We start from the raw sequence: 19,743 nt of genomic DNA on the forward strand, positions 1-19,743 counted from the left end.
GTCTTATCCTGAAGAAAAGGGTTAGTTTCCATAGGGTGGTAAAATTTTTTCTCAGTGAAGGGGTAATCATAGGCTCTAAAAACACCTACCAAAATATCAGACTTCTCAGATGAAAACTTTTTGAGTTACATTGCATAATATTTTCTAAACTTCAGATTGTAAGGGTGAGTTTGATGAGCTATAACTCAAAAACGAGCTAAGCAAGCAACAAACGGTAAACAGCTTTGAACTAACGATGAATCAAAGATTAATACAGTATTTTTAAAATTGGAAAGAAAAGCTTAACATATTGAAAAAACTCGTAGTATTTTTTTAAATTGTCTATAATGGCCCTTGGGACCAAAATTTTTGCCATTTTTATTTCTTCAAAATAAACCTCAGGTCCTTTGAAATCGACGAGCAAAAAATTAGAAAGGTGTTCTTTCTATAAGTTCCTCATTTAAATGTATACAAAATGGGTTTCCGGGGGGTCGGTACGACCCCAGCTCGCCGTTTCGCCTCTAATGGAGCTAGAACCTTGCGGAAAAAACGAGCATGTGCGCCGTTACAAGATGCATCGAATGATACCACATTTTAAGGTCTCGGGTTCATAGGTGACCCCTGAGGTCATTTCAAGTGACCCAAATTACGGGTCCGGTTTTTGATAGATAACTTCGCAACAAATGGTCGCAGAGCCGCGATTTTAGCATCTTTGTGTTTGCCTAGCTCCGGCGCGTCGAATGGTATACTGTTTGTTTCGGTGAGGTCAGCTAAAGTCGCTTACCTCGGGTCAGCACACTGCCGTGTATTTGGCTCCGCTCCCCGACCGGGCGGCCCAGCCGGCAGCCAGCCCCCGGGCATCACGTGACCGCCCGAGTCCGCGGCAAAGCCAACCAGCACGGCGCTAGACAAACAGCGCCGCTACAGAGATGGTTAACAGTCGGGTCAGGCCACGAAGCTGGGTGAATGAGATCATATCGCACATCATTCGATTCGCAAGGTCTTCCCGAGTCCATTGGTAGCTTTCCCGTCTCTCTAGCTCAATTTGATCGAGAGCTATTGACGAAAAACTCTTATGACCCCTAGTGACGTACGAATGACGTCACTCAAGGTCAACAATGCAAAAGTGAGGCAAAAATGACTTCAATTGAGCTTTCAGTAACCAGTGATGTCACTAGGCAGCTTTACCACACCATTAATAGGCTCTCTTCCGAAATCACAATTCGAGACCATTACGGTGACGCAAAAAAGTACCTTTATAGAAAGAACACCTTCCTAATTTTTTGCATACTACTTAAAAATGACCCAAAAATGATTTTAAGTAAATAAAATTTCAAAAAAATTTGGTCCCAAAGGCATAAAAATGCAATTGAAAGGAAACTCGAGGTGTTATATATCAAAAATAGTATATATTTCAAAATTTTAAAAATGCATATAATTCTTTGTTTCAATGCAAGTTCAATGCAGTATAGCATTTGGCATTTGAATTATCCGTCTTAGAGTTACAGCCCGCCAAACTTGGGGCTGCAACGCAAGATCCAAAACATGTTATACACTATAACTCAAAAACCACTCATCTGATAAGCCTGAAATTGTTACAGGAGGATTCAGAGCCCCTGATTACCCCTTAGACCAATTATCGTTAAAATCCGAGAGATGAGGGTGTCAAATTGGAAAAAAGTGGTACGATCTATCGTGGAATGCCCCAGGTGGTGTCCATATAACCGCTCTTCCGTGAGTTTACTCACGAGAGAAGAGTAGATTTGTTTTCAGTGTACTTACGTGACGTTCACGGCATCGTAAGTAGTCGGTGAGCTCTCTGTGAGAATGTTACTGGTGACCCCCGCTCGGTCCGCGCGGTTCGGTCCACCCACACGGCCGGTGCAGCCTGCTCGGCCGGTGGGACGTGGGACCGCGGCTCTCCGCACCCCACCCAGCCGTGACGCTCGAGCGCTGTGTCACCGGTGTGTGCCGGCCAACCGTGTGTGTGAGTGCGCTACGTTAGCCATCGGACTGCGTGTCCGCACACAGCTGCTCGGCCGGAGGAAGCGGACGCGCGACCAGCGAGCCGCATCCTGTCTGCGCCAGCGGCCGGGGATTAGCTGCGCCCCAGTGACCGCCGCCCCCGCCGCCGCCACCGCCCCGCCGCCGCCGACAGTCGGGCCCAGCCGCGGTCGGTCGGAACTGTCGTCGCCGACGACCAATCAGGCCGGCGACCGAGCGTGATGTCCCGGTTTACTGTGGTCGCGTCCCGTTTTACTGTGGTCATGTCCCGGTTTAGTGTCGCCGACCGATTGTGTCTGTGTGTATGAGCGTGGAGAGGCTTTGTGGGGGGGGGGGGGGGGGGAGATCTTACGGATGGATGAGTAACAGTGACAGTGTTCCGACCAGCAGCTCATGCTCTGTGACAGTAGAACAACGCATTTAAATGTTGTCAGTTATCACAGCAGTTGATATGCGAGATTTAACAGTGTCCTGTGTATTCACACATAGGATTATTGGTGCATGAGGAGGGAATATCTTTGCAAAGATCAGTAACCAGTGGCACTGGGAGCAGCTTCATAGGCCGAGATCGACCAGTCATTGCAAAACATCATGCTGGAGAAATCGTTTAGACGTGTCGCCTGAATGGGCCTAATTTCGAAACAAAGCTGCAGCCACCCAGTGAATGGCTCATAATCTTCACTGGCGTCGACGGCAGCCGATTCACCACTTGTTTTCCCGTGAGGCCGCATCAGAAAGATCGTCGTTCCCCGTCCATTCGATGACAGTCTAATAGACAGAGCGCTTGTATCTCGCTCAGCACGCCGCTGTTCCCTGTCCTGTGTATCCACACCTGCCCCACCATCTCAATCGGAGCTCACTGCCGCTGCCACGCGCCCGTCCTCACCCGTGCGCACTAAATTTACCGGCTCACAGGGCGGCGCGTCGGCCCGATTTTGCACAATATCGTGTCGGAGGCTCTCAGGCGGCGCGGATAACTCAGCGCTGCGTCAGTGTAGCGACCTCGTCGTGCAGTTCAGCGACTGCGACGCCGCACGGGCGCCGCACCCGCAGCGGAAAGGAGCGGAGCGGGCCGCTCGCCGAGCTGTCGGGTCGCCCCGTCGCGGGTCAATTCCCCTCTGATCGACGCCACGCGGCGGCCAATTTCTCGGCGGCGGATCGCGGCCGGCCTGTTCGGGCATTCAGCCTGCAGCCGGCACGTGATTTAAAGCTCTGCCTTTGAGTCGGCCGGCCGGGCGAGCTCAAGTGACGCCGGTCGGGGTTTGTTGCCCGAGGCTGCTAAATCAATTAGCAAGGAGGCATAGGGAGCGAGCTGGCCTGAATGCCGATCCCGACGGCACTGTCTGGAGCCGCTGCAGAGGAGATGAACAGAAATGAGTGCAGATTGCATTTTCCGGGTGACACGTGTAAATGAATAGATCTGCTGAATGCTGAATAGGACTTAAAATATGCAAACTTTTGTGGAGCTTTAAGATATGAAACGAACTAGCATATGCCTGCATAAAAGATGGAAACATAGCTATTTTGAAATGAACGTGTTTCTAGTTACAGCTTGTGATTCCTTGGACATTTCTTTTTAATTGTATTTTACACATTGCTGTGCAATGTGTAAAATACATAATAAAATTGTAATATACATGTAAAATTGTTAAAGTGTAAATACATGTAAAATTGTTACATAATAAAATTTTGAATTGTATTTTACACATTGTTTTACACTTTCGCTGCCTGCAGCCTAGAAAAGCTCCTTTGGCCTGCGAGTGTATTTATTGATGTGCTGTGAATGATCAGCACATTGCGTCTTTCACTCTCCCATGCTGTGACCTGAGTCGCCAACAAAAACCCGATATGCCCCTACACCCCACCCACGCACACGCACACACAGAGAGCTCGGCGCGCAGGCCGTGCGCTAATGGCTGCCGCAGTGCTGGCGCCGACGGACGGCGACCGGTCCTCGAGCCTCTGATGACCCACTAATGGGAGAGCACCGCGCCACTCGTGTGTGAGAACCACACCACCAAGACAAACACGGGGCGTCGCCGCGCCGACAGCCACCGGTGCTTCACGGCCATCGAAATGAAACGGCCGCGCCGCGGGCCCAGCACGGCCGGCGACAAAAACCGACGGCCCGACACCATTTGGTAGATTGGAAGACAGCGCCGCGGCCAGGTGCACGGCGACAATAAGTTATTCCTTGTTTTAGGCCGGCGGTCGGCAGCCGGAGGGCGCCGATCCAGGTCAGGTCGATAAGGCACACTTCAACGCCCCGGTCCGTCGAACGAACGCGGCGGACTCTTGTTTGTTGTTTGACGTAATACGAGGCGCCAAGCTTCCAAAGAAAGGAACAGTCAATACGTTTTCTGCACGTCATAATGGGCCATCGTAAACAGAGTGAGTGACGGATGACATGAACTATGAACAACTCAATACGGCACCGCAAACAGAGACATCTGAGATGTCGGCTGACGTGCCGTCCCGTTTTATGGTGCAGACAAACATCAGACGTTCAGCTCATCATTCCGTGCCAGTTTTTCTTCAATGCTAACATTGCATTATCTATTCAGAGCGCTCACTCTATAGTGATGTCAGGTATAGTTGGCTGGATCTTGACATTTCATCAGTGCTCGCGATTTACAAATACACGGGGGTACATTGTTTGGGGCTGGTGTCCCTTTTTCAAGCATCGCAACCTGGCGACCTTCTCATTCGATGCCACAGTCGCTCTGAATATCACTCTCACCGACAGAGTCTCGGTATGCATGCCGACCCCTCTCACTACCGTGCACCATGAATGCCGCTCCCTGATCACCCTGCGCCGTGAATGCCGCTCTCACTAATGTGCGCCATGATAGCCGCTCTCTGAATGCAGACCGGTCGGTTTTCACCGCTACAACTCTGAGCATTACCGTTTTTGTCGCCGTTCTCAGGGCACAGTCGGCTGCTTTCGGGTCGTCCCGAGAAACTGAGTAGCGGCCGGGAATCACAGCGCTGCCGTCAACGCTGACAAAAACTCAGTGGATGAGGTAGGTAGATGAGCCACATTACCCCCCCCCCCCCCCCAGGGACTTGTTTGGGCCTGGTGACCCGTCCGTGACCTGCAGAGACACATGCCAGATAGGTCGTCTCTGGCGCAAACAACGTTGCCTCGTGTGGGATTTTTACTTCAATCGTTTGATGTGGTTTGTAAGCTCAGCGTCGTCTGAGTGTCATATATCGTTTAGTTGCATCGCCTACTATGTAAACTATAGATATGGTCAAGGTGAGGTACGCAAAATCTAATGATGGAGTGAGTGTGGTATATACTTAATGATATATACTTAAACTGATAATACTTAATGTGAATGAGTTTGAACTGCGGTCAAATGTCGCTATAATTGAACCGATGTAGCTTTAGAAATTATCCATTGTATCAAATCTTTTCATTCACAGTAAAAGGTGTCCGAGTCTGAAAGTTACATCATCAAACCGATCAGGCTGGTCCCTTGCGATAATTGCCCTGAATGTTAGGCCACCTCTCGGGACAAATACAGCCAACACTGTCCGTTATTGATGTGATTGGCTGTCGGGGGCAGTGGGCCAGGCACCCTGCTGGTCGCGGGTGACAACACCAGCTAATGTCGAAACACCCTGTCAGTAAGCTATCGAAACCATCGGTCCAGAGGGCATTCCATTCCGGGGAGAATCACGTGAGACCGAATCCCACGGTGTTGGGGAGAAAAAGAGACATATGGCGGCGGAACGGGGAGGGCAGTGGCCAGTGGGGCACCGTGCCCCCTTTGATTTTGGCATTTTAACATTAGCCCTTATATGGGCGTTGCATGGAAAGAATGGGACCAAAAGTCGGCAGTGCCCCCCCCCCTTAACCCGCGCCCTGCTGGGGGGTGTTTGAACACCCCCTTGTGGTTTTTCGCGAATATCTCAAAAACGGCGGCGCGGAGCGCCGCCGTTTTTGGTACACCTTATCATACATCAATTCTACACATGTTATGAAAATTTCAGACCAAGGTCATTCAAGGTCAGGTCACCAGGTCACTTGAAGTGACCTCACCTCATAAAAAGTTTCAATGTCTGTCATAGCTACACCGAGTGACCGATCGCTTTGAAACTTTCAGCGATTGCTAAGAGCAATAGCATGTACAAAATGTTTATCTCAGAATTTTGATATCGATGACCTAAGGTCAGGTCAATTTTGCGACCTCCCCATTACCTATAAGTCAATGGGAGAAAATTGAAATGCGCCTCTTTTGGATGAAAGACATTATAAACACTCCCAAACACCGAATTACAAGTGGTTTAGACACACTGAACATGAAAATGGTGTCCGTGACCCTTGTTTATGCCCTGAGGTCATCTTAGGTCACGAATGGTATCTAACAGTTTTTCGCAAATAACTTTTGATAGAGGCATGCTAGAGCGATGAAAACGCCTCAGATGTGTTCAGCTCGACGATACGGATCGACTGATATGCAACATGACCTTTTCCGGTCAGGTCATGACCTTGACCTGAGGTCAAATTTTCAAGTTGACCTTTCAAGGTCAAGTTATAGTTCATTCGATGCGTCTTGACGAGAGAAACACGATGCCGGTGAAAGTAAGCTCGTACAAGGCTTGGGTCAAAAGTTATTGCAGAAAAACTGTTTCCGAAAAAATCGGCTATTTTTGCAGTTTTTGCCCCCTGGAGGCAAAACCGTTGATGTTAGTCAAATCTGAGAGAATTACTCAGAAAGGGCGTTAATAGGGCTATCGAATGCGCTTTTCCGCGGCGCTGTAGCTCTATTGGTTCCCGAGTTATTCGTTGGCTTCTTGGAAATTTTCGACATTCGACGTGGAAATCGGCGAAATTTTACCTTCAATGACCTCTGGTGACCTGGCCTTTGACCTGACCAAAAAATTGACCGAAATGATTTCGTCATTATTTTTGACGCTCTTTCGAACGCCGCCTTCTGCGTATCGCTACGTGGCCCAGGAGCCGAGTTATAAGGGGGTGTGTGTTCAAACACCCCCCCCCCCGCAGGGCGTGGAAATCCAGGACCCCGAGCCGGGCGCGGGTTAATTGAAGGTGTCCCGCCGCTACTGGGAAGAGAGAGCCAAAGACAGAGATATAGCTAATCGAATCTATAAAATACACAGGTAAAAACAAAGTGCTTACTGGCCGTTTTCACGACGGAATAGCAGGCATCTATTTAATCCCCATTTGATCCTTTGGTTCCTTAGGAATTTTAGTAGTTCTTTTTAGTAGGTTCCCCAGCTTTCGAATGAATGGTGCGTTAGTTTGCTATTTTTCTATTAAATATCACATCGATTTACTTTATCTAAGGATTTATCACTAATATCAACATAAAGCGTAAGCACAATTATAAAATTATGAAATTATTAAATACTAGTGCAATAGTTAAAAAAAGATACTGAGTTGCCAGGCTACAAAGAATATATTCATTTATGGCGCACGACAGACATTTAGAAAGCAGCGCCCTGTTTTATTGCACGCTGCTAGCCGCTTCCCTTGGGTTTTGCAGGCCGACGTCATTGGTCGTTACACGTATGATGTCACGCGACTTGTGGCCTGTCACGGCTCTTTAATGATCTCCACTAAATGAATGCAACAATGGCCTTTTAAGTTGATCTCTGTGGCCATCTGTCTATGGAGCGACCAATATGAAAGTTGGGTGAATTTACCGGGGTTACATGACTATGAGCAAGCAAATGTGTATCAGGAATGGATTTAGGTGGAGAATTGCGCTGGACCATGAGTGCTCGAACGCTCCCAATTCCACGCCGGTTTGGCTTTGGAGCCGAGACAGACGATGCGGGTCAAGGTCACCGCTGGGGTAACGGTGGATTGGCTGCGCCCGAGCACCCGAAACGCGGCACAATTCTCCATCTATGGATTTTCCTATTCGCTCAGCATTGTGATAGGCGTTCGTAATAGCATTTACTCTGCCCATGTACCTATCCCCGGTTATTTAAAAGAAGTTTTTGTGGGGGAATATCACGGCTTTAGGTACTCGGTGGCCCTATTCACGACTTTCAAAGAATGCTCCGATAACTAAACACCGCACAGACCTACTGCATTAGTGAATCTGACAGAAGGTCTGTGGAATTACATCCCCCCTCACCACACCCCTAAAAACTCATCCAGTGTCCAAAACCACTTCTATCGACTCGCCAAAAAAAAAAACACACACACACACATACACACACAAAGCATGGGGCATGTCAGCTCTCAGTTCATTTATCATTGTCTTTACCATGGTTCAATTGCATTGCACGATTTAAAGCACGTGAGTGCCTATATAGTATATATGTAGAAAATAATATCTACAGCAAAACATCCAAAATTACAAAGGCTACAATGCTTAAAAAGTAGGTTCATCAAGGAAGCCCATTTTTACTTGAGTTGTGTTCCCAACCATGCGATTCCAACGCGGGCTATTCGCAACGTCTGTTAAGGCACGTTAACAACTGACAAGCCGCCACCGCTGCCACTTATTCATAGATGGTTGATATCGCAGCTTGGGCGTCAGCAGCGCGGCCCACAACGCGTCGGCGCCAGCGCACGCAGCTGTTGGCACTCGGCAGCCGGTGTTGCGACTTAACGGCCGGCCGGCCCCATGAAGGAGAAGCTCTTGGTGAAGCTTTGTGATCGCCTCATAGCCGCCTTGGATGTCATCTTTCTTGGCAGATCCATCCGTTCAGATGGTACGGTGCAGTCTGGATAAAGGACGAAGTCCAACGCCGCTAACCCCGCGACCGCCACCCCACAACGTGGCCGCAGACCGAACGGGCGTGAGGGCCGTAAGGGCCACCCCGCCATCCGGTAGGTGGCTGAGCAGCCGGGCGCAGCTGTGCCTGGGCGGCGGCCGCGCTGAGATGAAGTCCCAAACCGCCATGTCGCCATCACCGCCATCACCATTGCTGCAGCTGTTCCCAACCGCCTCAATCGCCGCCGTTTTGCCAGCAGTCGCGTCGCGGAATGGCAGAAGCTCCAGAGTAGCCTCCAGCGCCCCTCTCCGCACGTGTGCAGGTGCACTGCGGCCGCCGGGTCCGACGTCCAGGCAGAACATGATATTTCCATGCTGCTCCGACGGTGGGCTGGTCTTGTTTGGGCGTTCCTCCACTGTGACGTCGGTCACGCCTGCCCCGGCCAGGGCGCAGAGGCCGACGTGTCACCATCCGGTTGCAGTCCTCAGTCGGGTCGCAACGTGTACCTCTTCCGCAGCGTGGAGCGCGCTCCCGCTGGGCAGCGATACAGCCAAAAGTAGCATAGCATGCGGGCGGCCAGTGCAGCGCTGCGCCGGACAGCGGACCCATGCCGGGGGTATGCCGGTCTCGGCCATTAGCGGGGTCGTCGGGGCCGAGGCTGTACATACAGCTGGTGACCGCGTGAGCCGCCAATCGAAGCTCACGGCTTATAAGCTCGACGCGGGCATCACACGCCGTCCCGATGGGAGCTCCACGACGCCGCCGCGAACTCCAGCGCGGCTCGCAGCGCGAAGACCAGTACGGACGGCCGGGGCAAACGGCGTGCGGGAGTCGCAGGCGACGTTCTGCGGACAGAAAGGGTTGGGCATAAGCTGGTCGGCAGGACACTCTTGAGCCGAGCCTTTGATGTAATTACAGATGATCCAGAAGCATGCACAAAAATTTATGACACACTATTCTCATTTATGTATTTGCTACATATGATATGATATACCAGCTCATGATCAGTGACGCATTCTGGGCAATATGTTCTAAAGTGAAGTAACTGAAGTTACAGCTTAAAAGCTTAAAAAAACAGCTTAAAAAAACACACACACATTCGATAGCTTATGAGAATAACATGCCTTGTGTGCTTAATGCAGGAAAATATTTTTTTTTCACTTTTTTAGAAACAGCAAAAGAGTTGTCAACAAGCCATGTCAACTATCTAAACAATTTTTATGGAAACTGCTCTAGCTAGCTTGAAGTTCCACAACGTTTCCGGAGCACCGTACCCAAACTCAGTTCATGTTACAAGAAAAAACAGTAATAATGCCTCCTAATTTTGAATGAAATATAGGTATGAGTAATTTGATTTGGAAAGCAACAAATTTCCGCACATCATTTTAGCAAAATTACTATTTTCTTCAGCCATCAGGTTACACAAAACTATAGTAAACTTTATGATCTAGTTTACACAAAACCAAAGCCCCGATTTTAACAAATGTAGATAAAATTTAAACAATTTTAAAAAATGTATCGTGGAGAAAATGAAAAGTGTAGATTTGTAAAGCCGGGATATTTCAATTTCACGGATGAGGCACTTAAAGAAATATCTTCACCTTTCTTTGAGCCACCAGCCTTCACCCAATTTTTACACGAATGTAGTGAAGCAGACAATGTGGCAACTCAAAATTGTGATGGTTTGAGATAATTATGACGGTAAAAGAAAAAGCAACACAAGGTTCCTTACCCTCGTTTTTTTTCACATGGGTTCAGATGAGGCTTCAACTGTTGCCGACCTGAGGAGCTATAGGGACTTGAGCTTTCCAAAACTCAATTTCTAAAGGCACTGAGCAGTGTTTGGCTTTCACACGAATGCGATAGTAAGTTATATGAAGTTGACAAAGCAAGCAAAGCAAAGCATGATGCCCCGCGCGTCCGCCCGCGACCACGCCCCGCGTCCGACTCCCGACCGCCGCGTGACCCGAGGCGCCCGGCGGTCACGTGACCTACCGGCCGGGACTGCAAACGGCCTTCACCACCATTCTTGTATGACGTCATATCCTACTGAGGTGCTGATTGGTCGGAATTAGATACCTGAAGGTAATTATCTGCCGTAGTTATTTTTGTTTCATTGTTTTGCGTGTTTTCTTATATGAAATGTAATTAAAAAATTTGTCATATTTTAATCACCATTAAAACATAACTGAATAGGTATAAAAGAGAACTCGATATATACTTTCCTTGTTTTTAAGAATTCCGGAATTAGATACCCGAGGGAGCAAAGAGGGAGCAAGTTGCCACGCTGATTTAATACCTCATAGTCGAAAGGTGGGCTACTAGAACCAAAAATTGCTGTGTTTGTAAATAAATAAGTGATTTGAGGGCAAAAAATGCCCGGATTTAAACTTCTAAAATTATTTTGAACATAAAATATTTCAGTTTGAGGGATGTTAAGGCCTCTAAGGGTAGGTACTTTTTAGGTATCAAATAAGTTCCTCTGCGAAAGTTCCGTCGTGAAAACGGCCACTATAAAATATAAAGCGAAACGAAACGAACTTTAGAAAGCAGAAAGTGTTATTGAACGATAATTCGAAGTAAACATTGTTTTCAGTGGCAAAAAGGTACTACATAAAACACCGAACAGCAGCAGCTTTCCCCACACCTAACTGTGCGCCATCCCCTGTGCTGCTGCAGTGCCCCCGACGCCACCCCTCGCAGCCCGCTGACACGGCTCCGCCGTTCGGTCGGGGCCGGCGTGGATCCCACAGCCATCGATCCCTCATCGGCCGGACATTATAACAGGCCGCCGCGGCCCTGGCCGTCATCACAGACGACTGCAATTATCTGCGGTCACCGCCGCTGCAAGTGCAGGCCGGCGGCGCTCCGGTGCGCCGCTATCGGCGCACCTGCGCCGCTATCGCCGCTTTGACGGCACCTGCGCCGCTATCGCCGCTTTGAGTTGATCACTAGGCGCAGGCGGATCCACAGGACACTTACATATCCGGACATCACCATAAAGACGGCTAAGTAGCCCGGCGATGGCCGTAATTGATCAAAGCTAGCAGTCCGCTCCCTCAATTTAAACATTTTTATTCGTCGACAGTTTCATTGCTTAAATTTTAAGTAACTGGATCATGTTCATGCCCGTGGCTATCGGAGGAAATTGCCCGACCAATTCAGATAAAACTATGCCCCATTTGGTGTATAAATTGCAGTGCGGCGTTCCAAGTGGATCGTTTACACCAGCACCCAGCCGCTCAGATTGGGACAATTGCTGCGCGCGCGCGCACTCTCGTCTCGCAGCTGGCCAAAACTATCGATAAGACCATGGTATCACGATTTACAACGTCGTCAGCGGAACAAACTAAGAGCCATTTGCATTCGCGATACAAAGTATTGCTAACAAGAATTGCATAATAGGGTTGGGACCTATCTGCATGCTCTGTATGTTTTGGTAAAATAAAAAAGCTCAGAATTTTTAATGATTTAATTTAAAATCACTTTGTTAAAAAAATGCCTAGTTAGTTCAGAAATTAATTATTTGTGGCTGAAAACAACTTGCTTCTGATTGGTTGGGCTAATCATGACGTCACATGTAGGTATATAACTGTCTGTATATTTGGCGCAGTTGAGACATACATTTTCTATGTATTTTCCTATGGTAAATCGGAGTGATTGGTCGTGTTTTCAGTGTTTCTTTATTTTGCGCTGGTATTGCGTGGCTAAGAAGTTTTATCAAGAATGGCATATACTAAAATGTTCCTTTAATAATGGAGCTTCAATATCTGTGAGTTTTATTGGCAAGCGAAAACTGATTTCGCTGTTATTTTATCTGGAAATTACTCATTTTTTTAGTTCAATTTTCAAAATATTTTACGGGAACAAGTTGGCACTTTTCTTGATTTTTGCACTCAAATCGCGTGCGATTCAACTGTATTGGAACTTGCAAAGAAGCTTGGTGATAAATTAACTGTGTTGTTATGGCACTGTTTGCAAAGCATGGATAATGAAACTCTGCCAAAGACTTAGCTACATAGCAATGCCTCAAGTAATACGCAGGAGGGACAGAATTCAGAGTCCGATCGAGAAGAATCGGTGCAAATGCTACGAAGACCAGGCAGCTCTGATACAATAGCTAGTCGTCTCACTACTCTCACTCCATTAGACCAGCTGATTCCTGACAGCACCGACTCGGATGCAAAGATGGAGCTCATCTTCCAAGCCAGAAACCAGTTCTTTGATGGAAGATGTGATGCTGCCTCTGTCTCTGCTTTGTTGGCCACTTTGGACGGGGCGGAGCTCCGCTCCTTGCGTGAGCGGCTATTCGCCTGTCATCCAGAAATAGTTCCTTCTTTTGCTGGCCGTTCCCTGATTAGGTGCAATACGGGGAGCTGTAATCAGGGAAGTAACTTTCGATATGAAAGGGGTGCAGGTGCACCCCGTCCCCCATCCACTAGAAGTGCGCCCCCATAGGCTAAGCGGCGCCCCACACGCCGCCCCACACGATTAGCTCTAGAGCAGATGGCGAGGGTGATTTCTCGGCTACATTCCATCTCGGCGTCGTGATGCTTGTGGGCTTTGAAAGCGTCCAGTCGTATGTAGGGTAGTGTAGGGGTAGGGTTGAGTTCAATAAGGTCCTTACATTTGAAAGGTTTGAACAACCCGCAATCAGCACAACATACCACAAGTTAAATAAAAAACTACCAAACTCCGCCCAACTAATATTAATAAACATTACAGCCAAACCAATGGCCATAAAAATATATCTCAAATCCTAACAGTTATCGCGGGTGATGGCGCCATGAGTTGCTATTATCCAAAACAGATGCAAATAAACATGCTTGTATGTCCTATGTATGTTTGTTTTAACCCGCGCCCGGCTGGGGGTCCTGGATTTCCACGCCCTGCTGGGGGGGGGGGGGTGTTTGAACACCCCCCTTCTAACTCGGCTCCTGGGCCACGTAGCGATACGCGGAAGGCGGCGTTCGAAAGAGCGCTAAAAATAATGACGAAATCACTTCGGTCACTTTTTTGGTCAGGTCAAAGGTCAGGTCACCAGAGGTCATTGAAGGCAAAATTTCGCCGGTTTTCAGGTCGAATGTCGACAATTTCCAAGAAGCCAACGCATAACTCGGGAACCAATAGAGCTACAGCGCCGCGGAAAAGCGCATTCGATAGCCCTATTAACGCTCTTTCTGAGTAATTCTCTCAGATTTGACCTATCGTCAACGGTTTTGCCTGCAGGGGGCAAAAGTTATTCGCGATATTAATATATTAATAATAAATAAAATATATATAATAATATAATAAATAAAATAAAATATAAATAAAATAAAATAAATAAAATATATATAATAATATATAAATATATATAATAATATAATAAAATATATATAATAAAATAAATACCTATATTAATAAATAACATATAATAATATATTAATTAATATATGTTATTCGCGATAATATTAATAACTATCAAAAGTTATTCGCGAAAAACTGTTAGATACCATTTGTGACCTGAGATGACCTCAGGGGCATACACAGGGGTCACAGATACCATTTTCATGTTCAGTGTGTCTTAGTTACTTGTTATTCAGTGTTTGGGAGTGTTTATAATGGCTTTCATCCAAAAAAAGCGCCTTTCAATTTTCTCCCATTGACTCATAATGGGGAGGTCGCAAAATTGACCTGACCTTAGGTCATCGATATCAAAATTCTGAGATATACATTTTGTACATGCTATTGCTCTTAGCAATCGCTGAAAGTTTCAAAGCGATCGGTCACTCGGTGTAGCTATGGCAGACATTGAAACTTTTTATGAGGTGAGGTCACTTCAAGTGACCTGGTGACCTGACCTTGAACGACCTTGGTCTGAAATTTTCAGAACATATGTAGAATTGATGTGTGATAAGGTATACCAAAAACGGCGGCGCTCCGCGCCGCCGTTTTTGAGATATTCGCGAAAAACCACAGGGGGGGTGTTCAAACACCCCCCCCCCAGCAGGGCGCGGGTTAAAAACGTTGCAGCGGCGCTGGGAACTGCAGTCTTAGATCTGGGTATGTTTGGCATCTGCAACTCTTCATATACACATTAACCCTATTTCGGACGGGGAGACCTTTCAGGATTTTCTTGTACAATTGCCAAATGCCGCGAGACATTCAGCTCATATTTGGTGACTTTTCCTAAATGGCTCATTGCGCACATCTCAGCAAAAAAAAAAAATGCCGGGTCAGGTCAGGTCAGGTAACCAGAGCGGGTTTGTTGACCCCACCTCAGAAAAGTTTGCAAACACGTCAGAGCTTGAGTTTTTCACGAAGTTATTTCCTCTCATCAAGTCTTCAAAATAGTACCTGCAGTATGTGTCGTTTGTATATCTCAGAATTTTTTATCTGTGACCTGAGGTTAGGTCAGAGTCGTGACCTTTACATTGCAAGCCTATGGAAAAGTATTGAAATGCGACCTGCACCTCGAGTAAACGAGTCAAAACCACCCAATTCTTTAAGAATTATGACAAATTATCTTATCTGTAATGATCCAGGTGCCATTTACTGACAGGGACACCGGAGAGGGTTATCTGAGCCGAGATCATGTGAGGTGATATCTACCATACATCAATGCTCACAATACTTACAATATTGACAATGCTTTTGCTTACAACACTGACAATACTTACGATGAGACCAGCAAGCACTCTGCCGTTACAGTTCTAACTTCTGTTTCGAAAAACGACGTTACACACATTCGCTGCCAGCATAACATGTATTGTTTGACAGTAACAAAATGCAATTGACATCTGAACACCAAACGGACCGCCATCCACTCAAATTTTATAACCCTGACCGGTCAGGGGCGAATGGAGGTCATTTCCTGGGCATTACACTCAGCCCTTGCACAAAATATCTCACCTCACAGTGATCATTACAACAATAGCACCGACTTGATAGTGGATTTCAAAGTACTTGCATCAGCTCTTCCTGCTATTGCAGACGATCATCTCCTCAGGGTAATGTTGTTCGGGACATGAACGAAGATCGTTTTCGGAGTTTCATAAGTGCTACTGCAACAGCCTGGCACAAAACAGGACTTGTACGCTCAGGGTATATTGAGTGACGGGTAGGACGAACTTTGGTAGGCATTTCTAGTATATCTACTAGAAAACCTACTATATGTGGTCGGGACTAGCAAAAAGTTAGTTCAAACTAGAATATGGTAACGCTTATGGTCGGCAGTTGTGACGCGCACGTGACATTCATTTCTCATATTTCTAAAATAACAGGTTTTAGGGGCCGATTAGTGGGCAGATACATTCTATTAGCTATTCATAATTGATTATGCAAACATTCAAGAATCTACATCATTCGATTCTAGCCGAAATCACGCGGCGCTCCCAGGATTCGAACTCACGACCCTCGGATCCGTAGCCCGATACGCTACCGACTGCGCTACCGAGGACCGCGCGCCGACGATCGGAGAGGCGGATCGCGGGTGCTGGCGTGCAGAGAAATCTTTACCCTGTACGCCGTAGAAGATCGGCTGGGTTTCGTGAAAAATGGTAGAGGAATTGTCGAAAGAAAATTCATCGATCTATCATTGGAGACTAAGAACCATTGATTCCTTCAAAGGTTGACCGAGATATCGCTCGCTGAAAACAGGCCATTTAACATGTAAACCCTATGGGCTGGTAGGAAATGTACGCCGTGGAGCAGCAGTGCTACCAACTAACTTCGGCGGGGGCCGTGTACGCTCTTCTCTGCACTTTGCCCTTCAGTATATCACAAAAGAATTGTTTAGAATCCATCTTACGCTTCTTTCACAGTCTCCCTTGCCACCGTAGGGCGTAGATAGATTGCTGTTGCTGGTAAGTTAAGGCACGGTAGATAGAAATTACCTCGGTTCTCAACGTCTTAAGTTATTTTCATAGAAAAGAACAAATAAATGATCAATAAGATGACAGGAATGTAAACATTTTAATCGTAAAGTAGTCCAAATATTGGAATGAGCTTTTGCTTTTCAGCATCCTCCGATTCATCATCTTTTTCATTTGAAAATTCGAGGTACATAAAATGTTTATCACGCGCTCATGTTAAGTGGGAATATAGTACACGGCAGACACATCAATTTTTGACACTGAACATTTCATCCGTAAATGTTTTAGCATAATTTAAAGTTAAAAACAGCGCGAATGGCAGAGTGAAGCAAACAACATCTTTCACCCATTGATATAACATGTAATCTGTGGTGCGCCAGATGCGCCATTATTTGTCAACCGCAGAAGGTGACATGTGACGTAACAGCATCAAGAGCATCTTTTTTCAAGAACTTTTCAAAACAAGTTTCCTATCTTTCTTCCCCCATTTCTCTCAGCTTATTGATTTTACGAGGCAATGGTATGCACCATAAATTCTGTGAAAATAGTTTGATCATTTTCATGCATTCTTAAAAAATCGAGTTCCCAACCCCATTGCGGTGATCCGCCCGCGCCGTCCATGTTTGAATTGCCTTTACCATCCTCCTGATGTCCTCTTTACCATTATCTTAGCTCAATTACACGTTCTTATTTGAATGCATGATCTCTTACAATTAGTGAATCGTTATTCCACAACCGCGCCGCCGCTGTGCCAGTTTTGTCTCCAGGCTGCAATGAGCTTCTGTTCTCGCTCGCCTGGGCATTCCGCTCTTCTCGGTAACATAATTTGCTTAAAACATAATGCAGACATCCCATAGATTTTCCATTTCGGCTTCCTCGAACAGCTGAAATTGAATTGTTTCACCATGTGAGGAGCAGCGTCCAAATCCGACGAAAATTCAGTTATAGTCTGTTCGTTGGCTTCTAACTTCATCTTTGTGTTTGCACCTGACCACCTGAGCATTTCGCCATGTGCCCCGACGAGCCGACGAAATGGATACGAGGGAGCTGTATGTTATGCCTTTGCAATTGCAAAGTGTACCCTGTCAGTAGTCTGGAGCCCACGTGTTCCCAGTGCTGCCGTTAGAGGCTAGAGCCGACATGCTGACGGGCGAAATCCCACCTTATTTCTTTACGCACATAAAGTATTGATTCAAACTATCATATTTGTTATAGACAGCCGTTGACTCAAACCCGATCGCTGGCATGATTCACGTCCGTGTTGGTCCGTGTCCGTCAGCAGACGGGACCGACTGTCATCCCTCGGTCACACCCAGTCACCACACCTGTCACCCGGCTGTCCTGCACAGATGTCACCCGCCTGTCATCCGCCTGTCACTCCAGTTGACAACGGCTCGACACCAGCCGTCATTAGAGAGAAAGGGAGAAGAGGAGAGGGAGAGGGGGAGAGAAGGGAGCCAGTGGCAGACGGGCGGCTGCTGGTTTTCTCACGCCCTTGCCGCAAAACATGGTGTCAAGTTCCCAACCCCATTCCGCACGCACGTCATTGTCCACTTGCCATCGGGGATGTTCGTAACGCCTGACGGTAAACATTTTTCTTTTGCAATTTTACAAAGATTTCCTATGCTGGAAATGCCGAGTCACCATTTGAATACAGATATGTATCCAAATTCAATAAATCACGCACTTAACCATGGGAGCACACGATGTCAATCACACGATCATCTCAGGCTACAGCCACATCAAAGTGTTCCCGTCCCACCCTGCACCATCCCCCGGACAGTGACGTCACACTTCCGTGCCATTTCCGTGACATCACCTGCCGGTGGGCCGGTCACGGCTCGTGCCGTGCCCCACACCCCGCCCTGTTCCGCCACCCCTCCTCCCCCTCCTCTGGTTCCGGTCGGGTGTTCGGCGGCGCCCGGGGGCGGTCTTATGCGCGGGCCGCCGCGGACCTCACAGGAAGCCCTTTGTGCGGCGGCCCGGTCGGCTGCCGTGCCGGGTATTGTATGGTAAACAGCGGCGGCACGGGGTAGACCCAGCACGCGCGCCGACCAGTGCAGAGGGTTGGGGCTGGGAGTGTCGATACAACAAAAATAAGAAAATAATCGTAACGAATCGACTGTATAGTTACTCGTAGTCTTAGGAAAACGTTAAGTCGGTCTGAAAAGGACAGAAAGTGCCGAAGAGGAAGCTTGAGAACAGTTCAACTGACGCTGAGAAGACCGCTGTCAATATTAATTGGTGAACAGGGACATGGGCTAAAGCACACAAAGAAGCATTTAGTGTTCTCTTTAATGGCTGCGTGTGCGTGTGACACCGAGTACGTTGCCAAATGGCACATGTATGTTTTGATAAAGTGGTGCTGCGTAAGATACGACAGTGGCGTGTGTTCCATGCATTTGTATGTTGCTCCAAATGATTCCAGCGCTCCGTTAAAAGCCCAACGGTGCGTGAAATAGCACTATGGAGTTAATTGATTGTAAGTCGTGTAAACGTTGCGAATTGGCCGTTGAAAAGAGCTTTCATGGCATAGTGAATTCAAGTTGGCCTCTGCTGCACATGGCCAAATGTGACTTATGAAATATGTTGCCATGTTTCCAGCTGCTTTTAGATGTCATGTAGTTCATTGTATGTGCCTGTTGTCGACAGAGCAGTTTCATATTTCTTTCAGTAACTTTGCGAGTGTTATTAATGGGCCACATATGTCGTATGTATTTACTGTGCAAAGGTTATACGTTTCGGCTCCGTATTTTCTCAGCCTCCCTCGTGTTAGCAAATGCCGTGTACCGAGTCGGCCCGCATCATATCTTGTTTTCTGCACAGCTCGCCGTCCGGCCACTAATATTCCCGTCCATGCCATTAGCACCGGGTGGCTGACCGCTCCTGCGCTCCGGCCGCCGGGTCCGCGGGGACCGTCCTGGCCCCATCAGCACCGCCGTCATCCCCACTGGCCGTCATCAGCTCTCTGTGGGTCGAACGGGGTCGGCGCGGAGCGACTGGGGACTGTCGGCGACACCCGCCCCCGCGCCGCTGTCGCGCCGTGGACAGATACTCGACACAGGGGCGGCCACGCGCCGCCAGCCGGGTCCCCTCAATTGGCACTCGGCACCGCCCGGGTGGGGGGGGGGAGGGGGCAGCTGACACTGCAGAGGTGTCACCGACGCCACATGAAGCGCCACTGTGGGGCGGGAATGAACGG

The sequence above is a fragment of the Amphibalanus amphitrite genome, unplaced genomic scaffold (assembly GCF_019059575.1).
Source record: "Amphibalanus amphitrite isolate SeventyFive unplaced genomic scaffold, NRLGWU_Aamphi_draft 000046F_arrow, whole genome shotgun sequence".
In the NCBI taxonomy this organism is placed as follows: Eukaryota; Metazoa; Arthropoda; class Thecostraca; order Balanomorpha; family Balanidae; genus Amphibalanus; species Amphibalanus amphitrite.